At 34.8% G+C, this 17,755-nt stretch overlaps 1 protein-coding gene across 11 annotated transcripts in view; it reads left to right on the top strand.

Annotated features, from left to right (window-relative positions):
* Nucleotides 1-17,755, top strand: part of PCDH9 (protocadherin 9) — a 976,220-nt gene that overhangs the window by 264,388 nt on the left and 694,077 nt on the right. The window lies entirely within an intron of this gene.

Genomic DNA, 17,755 nt, shown 5'->3' on the forward strand with positions numbered 1-17,755 from the left:
GTAATTAGCGTTATGACAAATCAAGAAAGTGGATAGACATATTGATATATTGCATTCAGTAAATAGAGAGCTGTAATTTATAGAATAGCAAGCATTCCATTAATAAATTAACAACCAGGGAACTTTTTTTCCTGTTGGTAGAAATTGTATTATTAACAGGATCTTTAATAAGAGGTAAGAATTCAATAAGTTTCAATTAGATCACATTTTCAGTAGGTAATTATAATAGTAATAAAGAAAAATTAAATCTTTCTCAAGTATATTTTTAAGTATAATTTACTGTTTTTTACCTTTTTCTATGTCTTAGTCTTATTTGATTCTGGAAATATCTTTAAGGTCAGTACTTTATATATTCTGTTAATAGATATAACACCTAGCACATTGCACATGTTTAAAATAGACTGTTAATAGCAAAACACATGGAGCTTACTTTAATAAGCATTGTACAAAGGCTGAATATGATGGGACAAATATAGCTTACAAAACAGCTTGGAATCCACATGTGTGTTTTTATGCATTATTTGTTTATTTTGCTTTAGATTTATACTGAATTTCACTGTAATGCTCTTTCTGCTGAAAGATTTTGCTAAAATATTTGTTTATTTGGCAAATATTTATTAAATACCTACTGAGTGCCAAGTATTAAGCAAGGGACAGGATATAAAGTAGCAAAGAAAGCATAAATTCACATAAACTTATATAAACATGATTATGATTCTTAAAAATTAGTGATTGATGATATAGTTTTAAGTAAGTGAGCACACAAAGGAATATATGATTACAAATAGTGATGAGGATTGTGATGGAAAAATAGAGGGGATGAGAAAGGATAAAGGGACTTCATTTAGATCAAATCAGGAAGATTGTCCTATAAGAAGTAATGTTCTAATTAAGATCTAAAGAATGAATAGAAAATTCTAGAGCACAGGGTAGTAATTGAAGTTGTTAGAAACCATAAGGATATGTTGGCCAAGATAATAAATCTTTATCTTATTTTAAATTAAAAATCATTTCAGATAAATTATACAATCCCCTTATAATGTTATAAGATTACCCTAGCTGTTTTATGTAAAGTGAACATGGACTTGGATTGTGGAGATGGAGATGGGGTGTGTGTGTGTGTGTGTGTGTGTGTGTGTGTGTGTGTGTGTAAATATGTGGTGTGATCAAGATCACATCTTGATGGATTAGATGAGGCTGGTGGGAGAGATGGAGATTTTAAGAATGCCTCCCAGTTTGTGAACATGAGCAACGGAATAAACAGCATTGCAATTTCCTGAGGTGGAAAAATGAGATTAAAAAGAAGTTGTTAGAAGGATCAGAAGTTAAGATACATAGATGATAAATGTAAAGATATATATGTGTGTATGTATACATATAGTGTTACATGTATATGTGTATATATATACACTATAATATATATAGTATTGTGGTACAGTACGATATGTATAGTATATATTAATGTGGATATCACTGCCAAATAAATGGTATTAAAAGCAATGAGAATAGAAGATATCACCTTTTGGGAAAAATGAAAGAATTACTCCAAGCTGAGCTAGTAAGAGTTTCAGAAGTCAGTATTTAATAGAAGAGAATGAAATAGGAAAGAAAATCAAAGAGAGACAGGCCAAGGGGTAGGAGAAAATAACTAGTAGGTGGTGAGTGAAAAAAAGTTAAAAAGAGAAAGTGAAGGAGAGAGAAAGGAAAAGGAAGGAGAGAGGGAGAGGGAAGGAGAGAAGGAGAGGGAAGGGAAGGTGATGGGTAGAGATTCAACTATAATATGGTTCATTGTGTAAAATGAGAACTGAAAAGTATCCATATGATTTGAGACACATGGAGATTACTGGCAGTCTTACACATGTAGTTTTTGGAATTATAAGGGAGAGAATCTGATTAGAAAAAAATGATTCTTGCAAGAACTTTAAACATGGTTGAGAGAAGAGAAAGTAGGTGATATTTTGATGGAACTATGGAGTGGAATACAATTGGTTGTGTTTGTTTTTTTGGGTTTATTTGGTTGTGTTTGTTTTAAAATGAAAGCCACTGTGGAATGTTTGTATGTTGTTAAAATGATCATCAGAGAAGGATGCTTAAGATTCAGGGGAAAGAAGTGTTTAAGAACGCTTGGAGGCTGGGCTGGGCTCCAGAAAGGATGGTTATATCAGCTTTTGATAGGAAGAAAGATATTTCCACCATTATTAATGAGGAAGATGATGGAAATGGTGGACTCAAGAACCATGTAGAGGGCTTCCCTGGTGGCGCAGTGGTTGAGAGTCAGCCTGCCGATGCTAGGGGACACGGGTTCATGCTCCGGTCCTGGAGGATCCCACAGGCCACAGAGAGGCTGGGCCCATGAGTCATGGCCGCTGAGCCTGCACGTCCGGAGCCTGTGCTCCACAACAGGAGAGGCCACAACAGTGAGAGGCCCGTGTACAGCAAAAAAAAAAAAAAGAACCACGTAGATTTACAGACTTTTTGGATAAAATATTAGAAAGTTTCTGTCGGCTCTTATTTTCTCAATGAAATATGATGCGAAGTCTTGCTTTTTCACTGGAATCCATACAAGGGAATTCTGTTACATAAGTAACAGACCTACATAAGTAAAGGACCTATTTCTAAGAAAATTTACCTAAGATCCATTTTTGCATAGACTGTAAGTCTGGACCATTCAAAGGCAGTAAAATCTCCAAAGTTTGTAGTTTTACTTTTTGTGTAAACTTTAATCTCTTTGCCTGGATAAGGACATTTAATATCAACTCAACACTTACGACATGTAGTAAAAAAACAAAGAAAAAGAAAAAAACAAGTCATTCTTTGCTAACCAAATATAGATGTTGACTATAAAAGATAATTTTATGCAATTTTTATTAATAAAAATGTGTATGGTGTTTCAGCCCTTATAATTTAAATAGCTATATGTATATATTCTCATGGAAGATAATTAATATATTAAAATAAGAAAACAGCAATATATGTATGGGTCTCTGATCTATGATTCACTTCTATACAGGAAGACTCTTTTGTAGATGATGTGGAAAATTTCAACTGGAACATATGTTAATGTCTCATAATAAATTTTACTTTATAAACAATAGGCGCCTTTCAGAAATATGTAATATAGTATGGTAGGTAATATTATCTATTTTCTTGTAATCATTCAGAAATTACAGTAGTTTTTATTTTGCAGATGGATAATCCTGAGCAAGAAGAAAATCCATATTGATTTTCCCCCCATTTTTGATTTACAGAGAAACTTTACCCTAAATATCTTACTAGCTGTACCTGTAAATTATTTAAACAGACTCAAATTTCAGCATCTGAAAATAAGTTTCCTGTTCTCTCATGGTTAATGACAGCAACAATAACAGAACTCTAAAACTAATAAAAATAATAATACAAGACAAAAACCTAAATGTCATATATCTGAATGTATACATCTAAATCATCATTCCTATATTTGGTAGGTTAGTCTTTAATATGTTAGTTTAATGAAAAAGTTGGACAGCTTTGGGGTTTTCATTCCATTTAGGTTATAAAAAGATTTAGATTACATTAAAGGTTCAACAGGTACGAACAATGATTAATTTAGCATATTTTCTCTTAACATTATTGACGTCTATCCAGATTATGTACTTTCTTCAAAAATTACCGTTTTACCTTTAAAATCAGGATTCTTTTAATTTTGCCATAGTTATTTTCTGTAGGAAATCTGGTGGTGTGGACCATTTCCAGTGAGATCAGATTTCACCAGGAGCACTATTTCCCAGCACTCCTTTCTGGTAGTCTAAGTTCCTAGTGGAAATGCTGCTGCTATTAGGATTATCTGAAGTACTCTGGAGAGAGACCTTCTGCTCAGTTACCAGTCAAGCTGGAACCTACTATGACAGTTGTCAACAGTGTCCTTTCTGATGTCTCCCAGTTGTGTTCCATTTAGAATAAGTACTTAAAGAGACACCTGCTAGGAAAGACAGAATAGAGAAGCTGCATGATTCTGGCAAACATATGTAGACAATAATATCCCTTTCCTACCTTGAGCAATAACTTAATAAAGGCTTTAAGACAACAGAATCTTAAGTAGTCATCCTTTTTGTTGTTGATGAGGAAGAGAGATATGGATACCAACATCAAAACTTTCTTTGTGTGACTGCAGCTGTGATCTGGGCACTGCCACGCTTTCCTGCTGCTATGACTCTCCAGCCATATGCTGCCGTTTAAAGTACAGCCTATGATTCAGGCAGCAACGCTTGTGAAATTGGCATATAGGCTGTCATCACTGTACTCTAAACACCCTGCAAGCCAGATTTTTCTTCTTCCTATGAACATTAGACAAGATCCTCCAAGTGTCAAGCATATAGATGGTATATATTCTAAATATGTAAAGAGAGGTGTACTATTTAAGAAGAATGAAATATTAATTATTACCTAAGGAAAAGTATAATGATCTCAGAAATGTATTACTAGAATGAGAAATAAAATGACACACCCCAAATCTATTATAGGTTTCCAGTGAATAAAGGAAAATGATACTTCCAACAAATCATTTAAACCTGACAGATTAGGTGTTTGGATCACTGGGGTTGGGGGCCATGGTCTACCTTTCAGAATTTGGGTAGTGTTTAAATGGGAAACAAAAATGAAAAATGAGTTTCAAATTTCCAAAAGATCTGTCTGATTTTTGATTTTTTTTCTTTATCCTCAAGAATTTTAAGGAAGAAAAATGTGATAGTGAGATAGATCTACAGGTAGAAACAAAGGTAAAATAAACTTTCTTCACTCCCTCAAAACATCATATTTGTTCTTTTTCTCTTATTTGATTACAGATAAAAATATAATCTCTTGGAGTGGATAAAGGTCATACAAACGAAAATGACAGTTGGTATTCAGTTTGGGCTATCCCTTAAGGCTCAGATTTACTCCCAACATAGCCTTGCCTAAATATTGACTTTTTTTGTCCATTGGTCTTGAGGTTTGTTGGGTTTACTTAATTGCAATCCCCAGTAAAATACTGTATGCACGGGAATAAGGTGTGTTTCTTGGCTAGGGGGAATCTACAGTTTATTCATGAAGCCAAAAATCATTTGAAACTCAAGGAATTATTTTACTGGTAGTATTTCAGTCTCTGAGAGATTTCATAGAGGAAATAAGTTTTAGCCAAAGGGCCTGTATAGTTCTCCTCAAATTAGACCCATGGAAGAGCCGCAGAGTGGAACTTTAAATATGTCTCTAGTTTGTGTGTTCATTAGGTTGGCCGTTCTATAAATAAGTACCATATCTTCTACACATTTCTTTCTGCTGATGTTTTAAGATGAATAATCAATATTTTTTTCCTCCAAAGTTTAAAATTTTTGAAAAGGAAAAGGAAAAAACAATTGCTTGTAACCGAAATGACATTTTCTCACGGGTGGATTTTAGGATTGAAGGATATCTAAGAGATTGATTGAAGTAGACAGTGATTAATAGTCACGTTGATATTTTTCCCCAAAGGACAAAGAGAATATTTCCTGTCTCACTTGGTACATGCCCTATCTTTCAGAAGAATTTTTTTTCAATACTTCCTTTCTCTCTTCCAATCCCAGTGTAGCAAAAACTCACTATAGATTAATTCATGTGATTAACTGTATCTCACTGATGCTGAATTGCTCTTGCACACAATTTTACTTAGAAATATATTACTTTTTATTCACAGTAAAAGTTGCTTTTGGAGGGAGATGATATTATAGCACTTGGTATATAAAAATGTTTCTTCTTACCGTAGCTTATTGTAATTATTTCTATTTCCTTTACTACACTGGGATCCCCACAAGGTCAAGTACGTTAATTTTGTATTCCTGGCGCCTAGTTATCTCGTTCCTGGCACATAGTGTGCATTTGATAAAAGTTTGCTGAATGAGAACATTAACAATTATAGAATGCCTGTTGAGTGATTCTTTAATTTCTTTGTCCCCTCTTTCACCTACCTACCTTCCACCTTTATCATTGCTCTGAGTAAAATGTTCAGCATTGATTAAAATTGTTTGAACTTCTCAGAAATAGCTTTTAGCTTCCTACATAGTAGTGATTCCATACCAGCACAGTGGTTAAAAGCATGCTCCCCTCACTGCATGCCCCTGGGCAATCTATTAGAGTTTGTTTTTTTTTTAACATCTTTATTGGAGTATAATTGCCTTATAATAGTGTGCTAGTTTCTGCTTTATAACAAAGTGAATCAGTTATACATATACATATGTTCCCATATCTCTTCCCTCTTGCATCTCCCTCCCACCCTCCCTATCCCACCCCTCTAGGTGGTCACAAAGCACCGAGCTGATCTCCCTGTGCTATATGGCTGTTTCCCACTAGCTATCTACCTTACATTTGGTAGTGTATATAAGTCCATGCCACTCTCTCACTTTGTCCCAGCTTATCCTTCCTCCTCCCCATGTCCTCAAGTCCATTCTCTACATCTGCGTCTTTATTCCTGTCCTGTCCCTTTTGTTTTCCTATCTACAGAAAGGGATGGTTTTTGGATTAGATAACTCCACACATATAAAGCACGCAGTACAACCTCTAATAGGGAGTAAGTGTTAAGTCAGTGTTAGCATTTATTATTAAGTCTTACCCTAAAAATTCCACTGAGATAATTTGACATTAGAATGGATTGTCTGTTCCTCTCTCTCTCCAAATTTATATTTTATTTATATCCCTTCACCAAGAAAACTTCACGGTATCAGAAATAATTTTGATTGTTATAATTCAATAATTTGAGGTAATTCATACCCCTACTTTCTGTAACCTGTCCTATCGCCTGTCTCTTTTGTTCATTATGAACTCCATGAGGATCTACTGAGATTCATCATGCTGGTTCATGGCAAAGATGTCAACTTTTTAATGGAATTTTAAACCCACAATTTTCTTTTATTAGTTTAGTACAATGATTAATATTCTCAAAAATAAACAAAGGAGTAAAAGCCTAAGCATATCTAACATCAGACAGGCTTTTATTATTGTCTTATCAAAAGTCATTTAACTACTATGTGGTTAAAACTGTCTTATTTAAACCAGGTTATGTCATAACACTGTTGCAGATAAGGTGAATAGTTCACACAGTACTGTGTGTTCGGTCACTCATAATTAAACTTCACAATGTAAAATTTCACTTTAGAGAGCTGCTTTAGACTCTCAGGTGGCATAAAAGCTGACAATCTCTATATGTGCAGTTTGCCATTTATGAACGGGCATAGTGTGGTTAAGGTCAATCATTTAAAATTAGAAAGCCATTTTACTACCAAAACAATGTATTTTAAGAAGTTAGGTGAATAGGCTAGCTCACAAACAATTTGCCCATAAATTATCTAAAGAAAAAGTTTGGTAGAGTGTTATGAATGCATTATCGTTAAGTGGAAACATGCTTTCAGAAGTTCAAAATGGGATGCCAAGACTGTCTTTTCCTCCATTCTGGATGATAATTTCCCTGCTTCTAATCTAATCTTAATTTCTGTACAGTTGAGCCAAGTCTCCCTAATCTTAAGCCTGGAGTTTAGAGCAGGAAGTTGAACAAGGTAGGTGTCAGGATAGCCCTGAGAAATGGGTTGTGACTAGAGAGAGAGGGAGAGAGAGGGGCTGGCTTAGGGAACACAGAAATGAGATTTTCTTTCCTATCACCCCTCACAGCTACTCCTTTACCTCAGTAGCTTTTAAAGTGGGGAGCACAGTCTCCAGAGGGTAGTTAAGATGATGAATTGTAGTGTGGGAAAAGTATTAGAATCACAGTTTATTTTTTCTTGAAGAAAATAAAATTTAACTTTCTAAAATTTAATATATGGATTGGGACTCTGTCCCCATGACCAAGGTCACTGTGGTCATATTCACCTTTTTGAGGTAACCTGAAGGAAGAGTGGGAGAACCGTAACATGGAAAGGTGAACAGTGGCATCTTTAGTCACACATTTGATTTCACTGCAACATATCATGCACTGGTTTCCATACCCTTGTTACATGAAATAATGATTATATTATTCTATTATAATTAAGGTCATCCTCAGTAATCCTCATGTGTCCATTTCCAAATGGACAAAACACAAACCTGACAATTGAACATAATACAAGTAGATTCAGCAAGCAACAAGAAAATGACATGTCTATTCTCAGAATAAGCTTTACATCAAATACTTTATTTTTTATTTATTTTTTTATTTTTTGTGGTACGCAGGCCTCTGACTGCCGTGGCCTCTCCCGTTGCAGAGCACAGGCTCCGGATGCGCAGGCTCAGCGGCCATGGCTCACGGGCCCAGCCGCTGCGCGGCATGTGGGATCTTCCTGGACCGGGGCACGAACCCGTGTCCCCTGCATTGGCAGGCAGACTCTCAACCACTGCGCCACCAGGGAAGCCCATATTTTCTAAATTAACTGATGACCTATCTGATTTGATATGACATCATACAAAAAATGAACATGTAAAAGATATTTGAAATCAGATGTTAGATTGTCTCATTAATTTTATTGTGCCTTGATAGAGTAGCTAACAGTAAAAATACATGGATATAATTCTAAAAGAATAGTTACATGTAGTAAGTTTATGTTTATATCTTATTTTTTAATCTGGTTGAAGTACATGATCAAAATAGTTTGAAACCACTGGTCTAGATCACCGTCCTGTCACTTCTTAATTTTTCTTTGAGGACTTCTGATGCATCTGTCCTCTTCCTCTTCCACTGCTCCATCTTATACCTGATAAGTAGAGTTTCTCTCCTTTTGTAGTTGACTGTGGAACACATACCAATCTCATGAGCATTTTTTAAAATAAAATAGTCATGATGTGGTGTTTTGTTATTTGGAAGTTTGCTTTTGTTCTTGCTTGTAACAACTTACATCATGAGAAGGGGTAAAAAATAAAGATAAACCTTCAGATTTGTGAAGGACTAAAACAGTATTTCAAAAGATCCTATAGCTTTTAGTACATGAGTGAAGGTAATTAGGAACAGAGATGGGTGGTAAGGAGTTGGATACAAGGACCATTATGCCCTGGGGAAGCCACAGGAAGAACAAAACATGGAGATAGGGCTGATTCCCACAGTGATAGTACAATTCACGAACTAGGACCTGAATCCAAGGGAAGTAAAGAGCAGTTTTCAGGGATGGTTACAGCCGGTAATGTTAGATAGCATGTTGATTGGAAAGGAGATGGACATACTACATGAACAATAGGGAAGTTCCCCGAGGCCACTCGTCTGTTCACCTGATACCAGATGAACCTTTATATATAAAGCGTGGACAAAGAGAAGATAGTGACCAGTCTTTTAACTGAACTTTATTTTTTTGTCTAGTTTTACTATTTTAGAGAAACCATGGTAGGACAAGTATGAGTCATAAAGCTTAAGTTCTGTTAGAACTACCAGTGACTCAAGTTGAACTTGAGGCTTTTTGTTTGCCAAAAACAGATTCTGAATTTCTGTATCAATGTAATGGAGATTAGAACTGTGTCAAAACCTTCTTGTGAAAAATAAATGAGATAGTGAACCAGTATTTCAGAAGGTTATTTTTGGAAATAGCCATAGATCTCAACAACTAGGCCACAAAGTGATTTCAGGAGTTACTGAAAACTATGTTGTAGGATATTCAGAAAAACTAAGTATTGCACATATGCTTGGTGCGGAGAGTGGCAGAATCTATTTCTTAAACAGAGGAATGGCTGCAAAATTATAATTTGCATGACTTAAGCCATGTCAATGTTCACTTTCAGTATTTTACACTAGGTTTTACAAGGTAAACAAAGGCCCACAAAAAGAATAAGCATTGTATGCGGAAAATACTTTGGACAACACATTTTTTTTTCTGGGTTTTATGGCAATTTTCTCTCATTCTCCTTCTACCACTATTTGTGTCTGTGATGATTCTTATGTATTTAGTAGGAAAACATGACTAGTCTGTTTAACGCAGGAGAGAATCCAGGTTTGGATATGTTTTAACAATTCTATTTCTAAGAACTGAAGCAATCACCTTGTGTAAATAATTTGATTTCTTGCATTGTAGGGTGTGTACGTGTGTGTGTGTGTGTGTGTGTGTGTGTGTGTGTGTGTATTGGTATACTCAGATGGCCCTCTCCATAATCAGTATGGATCAGCATAAGTAAGATCAGAAAATAAATATTCATCATAACCTTAGTTTTCTTCCTTGGTGTTAAGAATGTTTGCACTCAATTGAGGCGATATACCTATAATAAAATTTATATTATATCAACTGTTTTAAGATCATATTTAATGATCCAGTATCATCTTTTGGTATAGCACCCTATTGTTTAAGAGTAGCCTGAAGTCTCAACTGCAATATAATTAGAAATGATTCTTTATGAAATGTGAATGAGCAAGGAGTTGTTTATTTTTCTTCATTTTAACTAAAATATCTTTTGGCCTTCTAAGGTCTCTTGGATATATTATTTGAAAAAACTTCCTCCCATTTTATTATTCCTATTTTGTTTCTTCTCTTCATAAGGACAAACCCATGTTCAAGGACAAACCTAAAGGATGGAATTGATAGGCTGCCAGTTCCAGTGTGTATTAGATTTGCAATCAGTGAATAGATTAGTGTCAGTAATTAAAAGAGACACCATATAAACCTTACACAAGCATATAATGATTCCAGGAGATAGTAATGGCCTTGGGAGAATATAAATCAAATAATCTGAATAGGATTATATTGTGGTCCCATTTCAAAAATGCGAGAGAGAAAGCATAAACTTTTCCATGCATTAATTTTGTATCTTATTTAACGTTTTTGAGAAGACAGGAAAGATGTGGTTTTACGAATGGGATTTTTAAGGACACATCAGTAAACATTATTCTGGAGGTTTGTGTTTGGTTTTGTTTATATTCATTTGCATATTATGGACTGCTGTTTGCATAGTAAGACCACTGTTATTTCTAGTCAGTCTACGGATGATTACACATGTGAATAACACAATTGTGTATCCTTTGTGATATACATGATTGTAATCTATGAAAGTATCCTGACAGCTCTCTGCGCTGAAGACTAGTGAATCATGCTGCAGTGTTAGATGACAATCCTCCATTTAAAAAGAGAGAGATTATAAAAGCACATAGAATTTTCCAATAGCACTTCAGATCTGCAAGGCTGTGATTAGAAAGCTGATCTCATGCATGGTCAAAGATCTGGACAACTTGGCCCCCTTTGATCAATATCTAAGACTTACACGATTGTGCAGTTACCGGCATAGATAAGACAGTTAAACAATTAGATGGAAGAGGCAACAATTCTGACACTGATCATTATAGGCTAGACAGAAGAATTCAATATGGGCTGACCTTTTTTTTAAAAATAAAGGGACACAGAGATCTGAACCATAATGGAGAAAGAGAGTGAGTAATAACGGAAACCTCACTGTCTGAAATAGTCCTATTTGTTACCCTCTGGAAATGTTAGTATCTGTCTTGTGAGCTAGAAGGGACACAGACTGAGAACTCAGGAGAAGAAAGCTGGACATGTGTGAGAAATGGGGCTAAGCCTTTTTTAACTCCATACTTTTTTCCTAAGTTCTGCCAAAGAAATGCCTCACATGCTTGATATTCTCAGTATGCATATAACTTCACATTTCAACAGATTATTTTTTAGATTCTTCTGCAGTGAAAATTATGTGAGAGTAATGATCATCACGCCACCTCTAGTTTTTATGCATCTAGAAAGTCTGAAATTCTAATCAGAGTTTCATGAAAAATAGACCTGGAACAATTCTATAGGTGTGAGATAATCTAATTTTCCTTTACAAGACTATTCTAAGCCAGATTTGCTTTTCTATTTCATTTTCTTTCAAAGAGTATATGTTTATAATTGCAGAAAAGAAAAAAGGGAGAATTGGATCTAGAATGGCAACTTAATAGTGCACATCTATGCACATACTTTGGACACACAACCAAGACCTAAAATATCATTGCTATCAGTACGATTATTTTAAGACCTATGTTTTTATTCCAGGAAACACTTTTTTTTTTACTCTAAGAAAAAGCATAGCTAATTATGCCTCAAGAATATGTACATGCCCCATTTCAAAATTATATAAGAAGAAAAATCTAATAGTTGATATTCAAAATAGATTTAGTTTAATCTAAATTAATTAATTCTGTGTATATCTTAGAAAATATAATTTTGGTAAAAATACCATTTTAGTTGCTTTAGGTCAAAGCACAAATATTTCTGAGATTTTTTGGAAACAATTGCTAGAAAGTAAATCAATCAATGCTTGCTATTAAAAAAATAGTTTGAAAAAGAGGGTACTTAACTGATGTTCATAATCCTGTATCGTGTAGAAAGTGCTGGGCCAAGGAGTCAAATAGTCAAATTTAGATTTTTCAATCATACTATTGGAGCTGAAGAGTAAGATGTTCTTTCACTGACAGGATTATGCTATGAACATAATTGTAGGCATGAGACTAGTGATTTCAATTTATTATAACTTTATAAGCTTCTGGTAAAGCAGTACAGTGTTGAAATGGGAAGTGTCTCCATACATCATTTGCTTTGGGTGGTGGGAGAGGTCTAAAACTCAACAAGGGTTAAATGGTGGACTTAAAAAAATAAAAACTAATGGACTTAACACTCCATAGCAAAGTATGGAATAGAAAATCGGGTGTGTTGCAAATATTTAGGAAAAGAAATGTAATCACTTAGAAATACTTACAGAAGCAAGAATGCCAAAAAGATTTCATTTTTAATTTTGAAGAGATAATTTGGCAGCTTACTGGAATGCTATAGAAATAAACTGGTGATGTCAGCATGGCTTTTGCCAGTCTTTATTAGATATATTTCAGGGAAGAGAATAGATAAACATGTTCTAGGTATTAGATCTAAGGGGATCCAGCTGTACTTGAAGGGAGTGAGTGCCATGTGGTAACAGGCAGACTTTGCAGTGAGAAGATCCCAGGTGGAATTCAAGCTCTGGCATTGTCCAGTTACCTGCTTTTGATGAAATCATTCACATTTTCCATTTTTCTCTATGAAATGAAGATAGCATATTAAAGAGTTGTTGTAAGAGTTAAAGATCACATATATGTGGTTCTTAAAACATCATTAAGTGATCAAAAATGGTAAATGTGAGTATCATCTTAGAAGGAGGTTTCTGGTGTTGTGATACAGGCATTTGCCCTTGGACTATTTTTGTCAATGATTTTGATGTAGACATATAGGCTATGCTTATCACATTTGCACTCAACACAAAGCTGAATTGATAGCTAATATACTAGATGATTGACACAATCAAAGTTTAGAAAATCTTGACTGATGGAAACAACATGCTCAAGCCATTAGCATGAAATAAGGTCTTCCTCTCAAACACAAGAAACCAACTAGAAGAACCAAGGACAAAGAAGTCATGATTTGACATCACATCTAAAAGACTTAGGAACTCCTAGTTGATTGTAAATGGACTGTGAGTCATCCTGTGATGAGAATGCCAAGAAAAGCTAATGGAATCTTGGGCATCCTGAATAGAAATACACTGCATAGAGCCATGGAGGAAATTCCCACAGTTCTCTGCACTGATCAGAACAACTGGCAGATAATGCAATGTTCTGGACATTGCTCTTCGAGAGAGGAAAAATTAAAAGAGAACAAAGAAGTATCTGGAATTTATGCCTTATGAGGAGAGTTGGTATGTTGTGTTACAGTCAGCTACAAGTATTTCAAAGGCTTTTGCATGGAAAAAGAAACTTCTTTCAAACTTTATCTGGTAAAATGTAGGATTAATGGGAGTTATATAAGCAGGTAAATTTGGATTTTCTTGTAATGAAGACACTTCTTTCTGAGTTGTTAAAAATGGAATGCTTTCTCTTATGAGGTGGCAAATCTCTTGCCAGCGTTAGTGTTGAAGCAGATGCTGACTGATTTCCTGTTAGAACTGGATGAGAGTCTCCCTCATTTCACAAACCTGTATTGAGTACATGCTGGATACCAGGGTTACAAAGATGATGAACAGAGACTAGTAAATGGCATGAGTTTTAAAATAGCAGTATGTGCACAGATAAAAGGAAGGGGCACCCAACCCACCCCAAGACCTCCCACTATCCTGTAAATGTGAAAGTTTGTAAAAAAGTCTAACAAGTAAAAAGAAAATGATCATTTTAAGCCCTTGATATCAAAATATTTAGTTTGTTTTAGTTTTTAGGTAGCATTTATTATAAGGGAAATTCTTACATGTTTTTGTATTTGTATTCTTTGTTTTTATATTGCATTCATTATTGTTATAGTTATATATTAGGCTTATCTCTGATTTTAGATGACCCTATAACTTGTGAAATATGCTTCTGCACCTCAATATTTGGGAAAATTGTATTACAATAAAGCCGTGCTGTCCAAAAAAACTTTCTGCAATGAGAGAAATGTCTCTATCAGTGCTAACCTATACAATAGACACTTATGGTTCCTGAGCACTGTAAGTGTGATTATTGTGATTGAGGAAATAACTTTTAAAATTTTATTTAAGTTATATTACTTTAAATTTAGATAGACACCTATGGCTATCAATATTGGACAGTGATGCTTTAAACAACTGGATTAACTTGATATCACTAAAACAATTGTATCTATCAACTAATAAGCATACACATATAGGACTAAATTTTCTTTATTTTCTTTAGCATTATGAGGAATTAAATTCATGCTACTGTTTGAGTATCACTCATATACTCAAATAACATACCTTGGAATCTGTCTCATCTTCGACGACACAGTACTCTTGAATCTTAAAACCTCATTTTTCTAGTGGTAGATCAGGAGCTATCTTGGGATAGTCCTCCTGCCTTATGCTTTTCCTTTCACATTGGTCTGTAAATTATGCATTGAAGTTAGCATTTGATACATTTACTGATTCATATGTTGAGGAGTCAGGCTATGGGGCACTTTTAGTTTATCCATTTGGCTTCATGCCTTTGCATTTTATTTGCTGACATTTTCTGATTCTAAGTCTCTAACAGCTCTGTAGAGAAAATGTTTCCAATTTTCTTCTCTTTTTCACACTGTTTACCATTCTCTCACCTCTTCACCAGAGTTCCTTTGCAAACATTCCATTGAATACACCACTGCCTCTATGAGCACGGCCATGTCCTCACGACCCTGCAGCAAATGACATAGGGCACCAAAATTCTTCTGAATAGTTTTCACCTCACTATGAAGGCAGCTTAAATTGTCATCTAAAGATCATAGAAATTTAGGGCAAACTTGAATTTAAGAATATTCTTAAAGAATATTTGAATTTCTCTACTGCTTTGAGATGAAACTGCTTTTATTCTAGCTTCTATCTCAATATTTCCTAATGAATGATTCTATTTTCCTAAGGACAAAAACACTATTATTTACAGTCCCCACTGAGTGTATGTCATTATGACCACCATAGAGAGAAGCATACTGAAGACTTTGTATTTTATTTGGCTGTTTTAAAGGTTGGAATTTCTGCTGAACTGTATCACTTGTTTCTTATACAGGTGAGTAGATTTATTTATTAACAGAAATAGAGCAGTTTTAGGTTCACACTGAGGGGAAGATACAGAGATTGCCCTTATACCCCTGCCCCGACACATGCATAGCCTCACCTATTATCAACGTCCCCCACAAGAGGGGTACATTTGCTACAATTGATGAATATACATTGATACACTATAATCACCCAAAGGCCATAGTTTACATTACAGTTCACTCTTGGTGTTGTACATCCTATGGATTTGGACAAATGTGTAATGACTTGTACCCATCATTATAGTATCACACAAAGTATTTTCACTGCTCTAAAAATCTATGCTCTGCCTATTCATCCTGCCCAGCCCCCAACCTCTGGCAACCACTAATCTTTTTACCGTCTCCATAGTTTTCCTTTTCCAGAATATCATATATTGTAGTTGGAATCATTCAGTATGTAACTCTTCAGATGGGCCTCTGTCACTTGGTAATATGCATTTAAGGTTCCTCCATGTCTCTTCATGGCTTGATAGTTCACTTCTTTTTAGTGCTGAATAATATTCCAGTGTCTGGGTGTACCACAGTTTACTTATCCATTCACCTGCTGAAGGACATCTTGGTTTCTTCCAAGTTCTGGTCATTACAAGTAAAGCTGCCATAAACTTACAACGATGTGCAGGTTTCTGTGTGACATATGTTTTCAACTCCTTTGGGCAATACCAAGGAACACAGCAGCTGAATCACATGACAAGGGTATATTTAGCTATGTAAGAAACAGCCAAGCTGTCTTCCAAAGTAGTTGTACCATTTTGCAGTCCCACCAGCAATGAATGAGAGTTTCTGTTGCTCCACATCCTTGCCAGCATTTGATGTTGTCAGTGTTTCAGATTTGGGCCATTCTAATAGGTGTGTTGTGGTACCTTATTATTGTTTTAATTTTTTATCTTTTATAACAATGTTTTATATGTTATCACATTTGATACTCAAAACATCTTTAATAGGTAGGGTAAGCTGGGCAATCACTACTACCTCTGTTTACTAAATGAGAAAACCAAAACTCAGAACCTTAAGGGACTTCCCCAAGAGTTTATGTGTGTTGAGCTGCAGAGATGGGAGAAGAACCAGACCTTCTCTTGCTTACTGCCCCTAATCCTCATGTGAAGAAATAAGAAGGATCCTGTGAGTATATGATAAATATTTTTTAAATATGGCATACAACTCAGCTATTTCCTGGTTCATGGCATAAATTTCTTATAAGAACACTTTCAAAAGGATTTAGGTGACCAGACTTCAATTCTTAAATGTGTAATGTGTACTTAATGTGTAAAGTACTTTTTGACCTTGAATTTCTGGCTTCTTCTCCTTAATTTATAATTTGACATTGATTTGTATGTTTTCAAGAAATATATCTAAGTCTAAAATATATTTTATATAAGAATTTACACATCTGTTTTCACATATTTTTTCTTCTCTTTAATGGAACAACTATAGCTGACATTAAAAATAATCAGAGATCATTCTATTACTATGGTAATAGTGTTATCACCTTCACTATATCATTAGTGCACAATGAGTTGCTGTGATTAAAAATAATCATTCATTCATAAGCATTATAACAAATAAATTATGAAACCTTTTGCAATTGCTTAATAGTAAATTTCTGTTATAAGATGTGATGGCCCTGAGGGGGAAAAAGAAATAGACATTTTAACATAAATAGGAAAAATAGAGATTTGTAAAAGGTCATGATTGTAATGTTTGACTGAGCAGCTTGCTTTTTGGGTCTATATGGAGGAGGCTGAAATAGCTTGATGAGTGTAATCTGGAAGGCTTCCTAAACATATGGAGTGGTGAGAAAAAGTGGCACAGAAATGTTAGCAAGGAAAGACGAAAATTGGATAAATCAAGGGAAAAGCCTGGGGGAAGGGAAATGCCTGAGGGAAGGAGAAGAGAACAGATGTAGAGGTGGTCACTCTATTCCTGTTATTTTGACATCAGGAGATTATTTTGAGTATGCTCTTTAAAAGAATATGCTACTAAAATAATTCAATAAGAGGTTAAACTGGCTGGAGTGGTTAAAGAAGGTTTTACATTTAGCAGTTTCCAGTTTCAGCATATTGATTAAAGTAGAATTTAGAATTAAGAATGTCCAGTAATGGGTAAGCTGGAGTTTTTAATTTGATGCCTTGCGCAGCATCATAATTACTTTATTTTAGAGTGTGTATGTTATTTACTTTCTGTATGTAAGGACATCTACAGTGTATGAAAGATTTTAAATCCTTCTTTTCTTTTACTTCTAAAAAGAAATATTTTTAAATGTT

This window comes from Globicephala melas, chromosome 18, assembly GCF_963455315.2.
Source record: "Globicephala melas chromosome 18, mGloMel1.2, whole genome shotgun sequence".
NCBI classification, from domain to species: Eukaryota; Metazoa; Chordata; class Mammalia; order Artiodactyla; family Delphinidae; genus Globicephala; species Globicephala melas.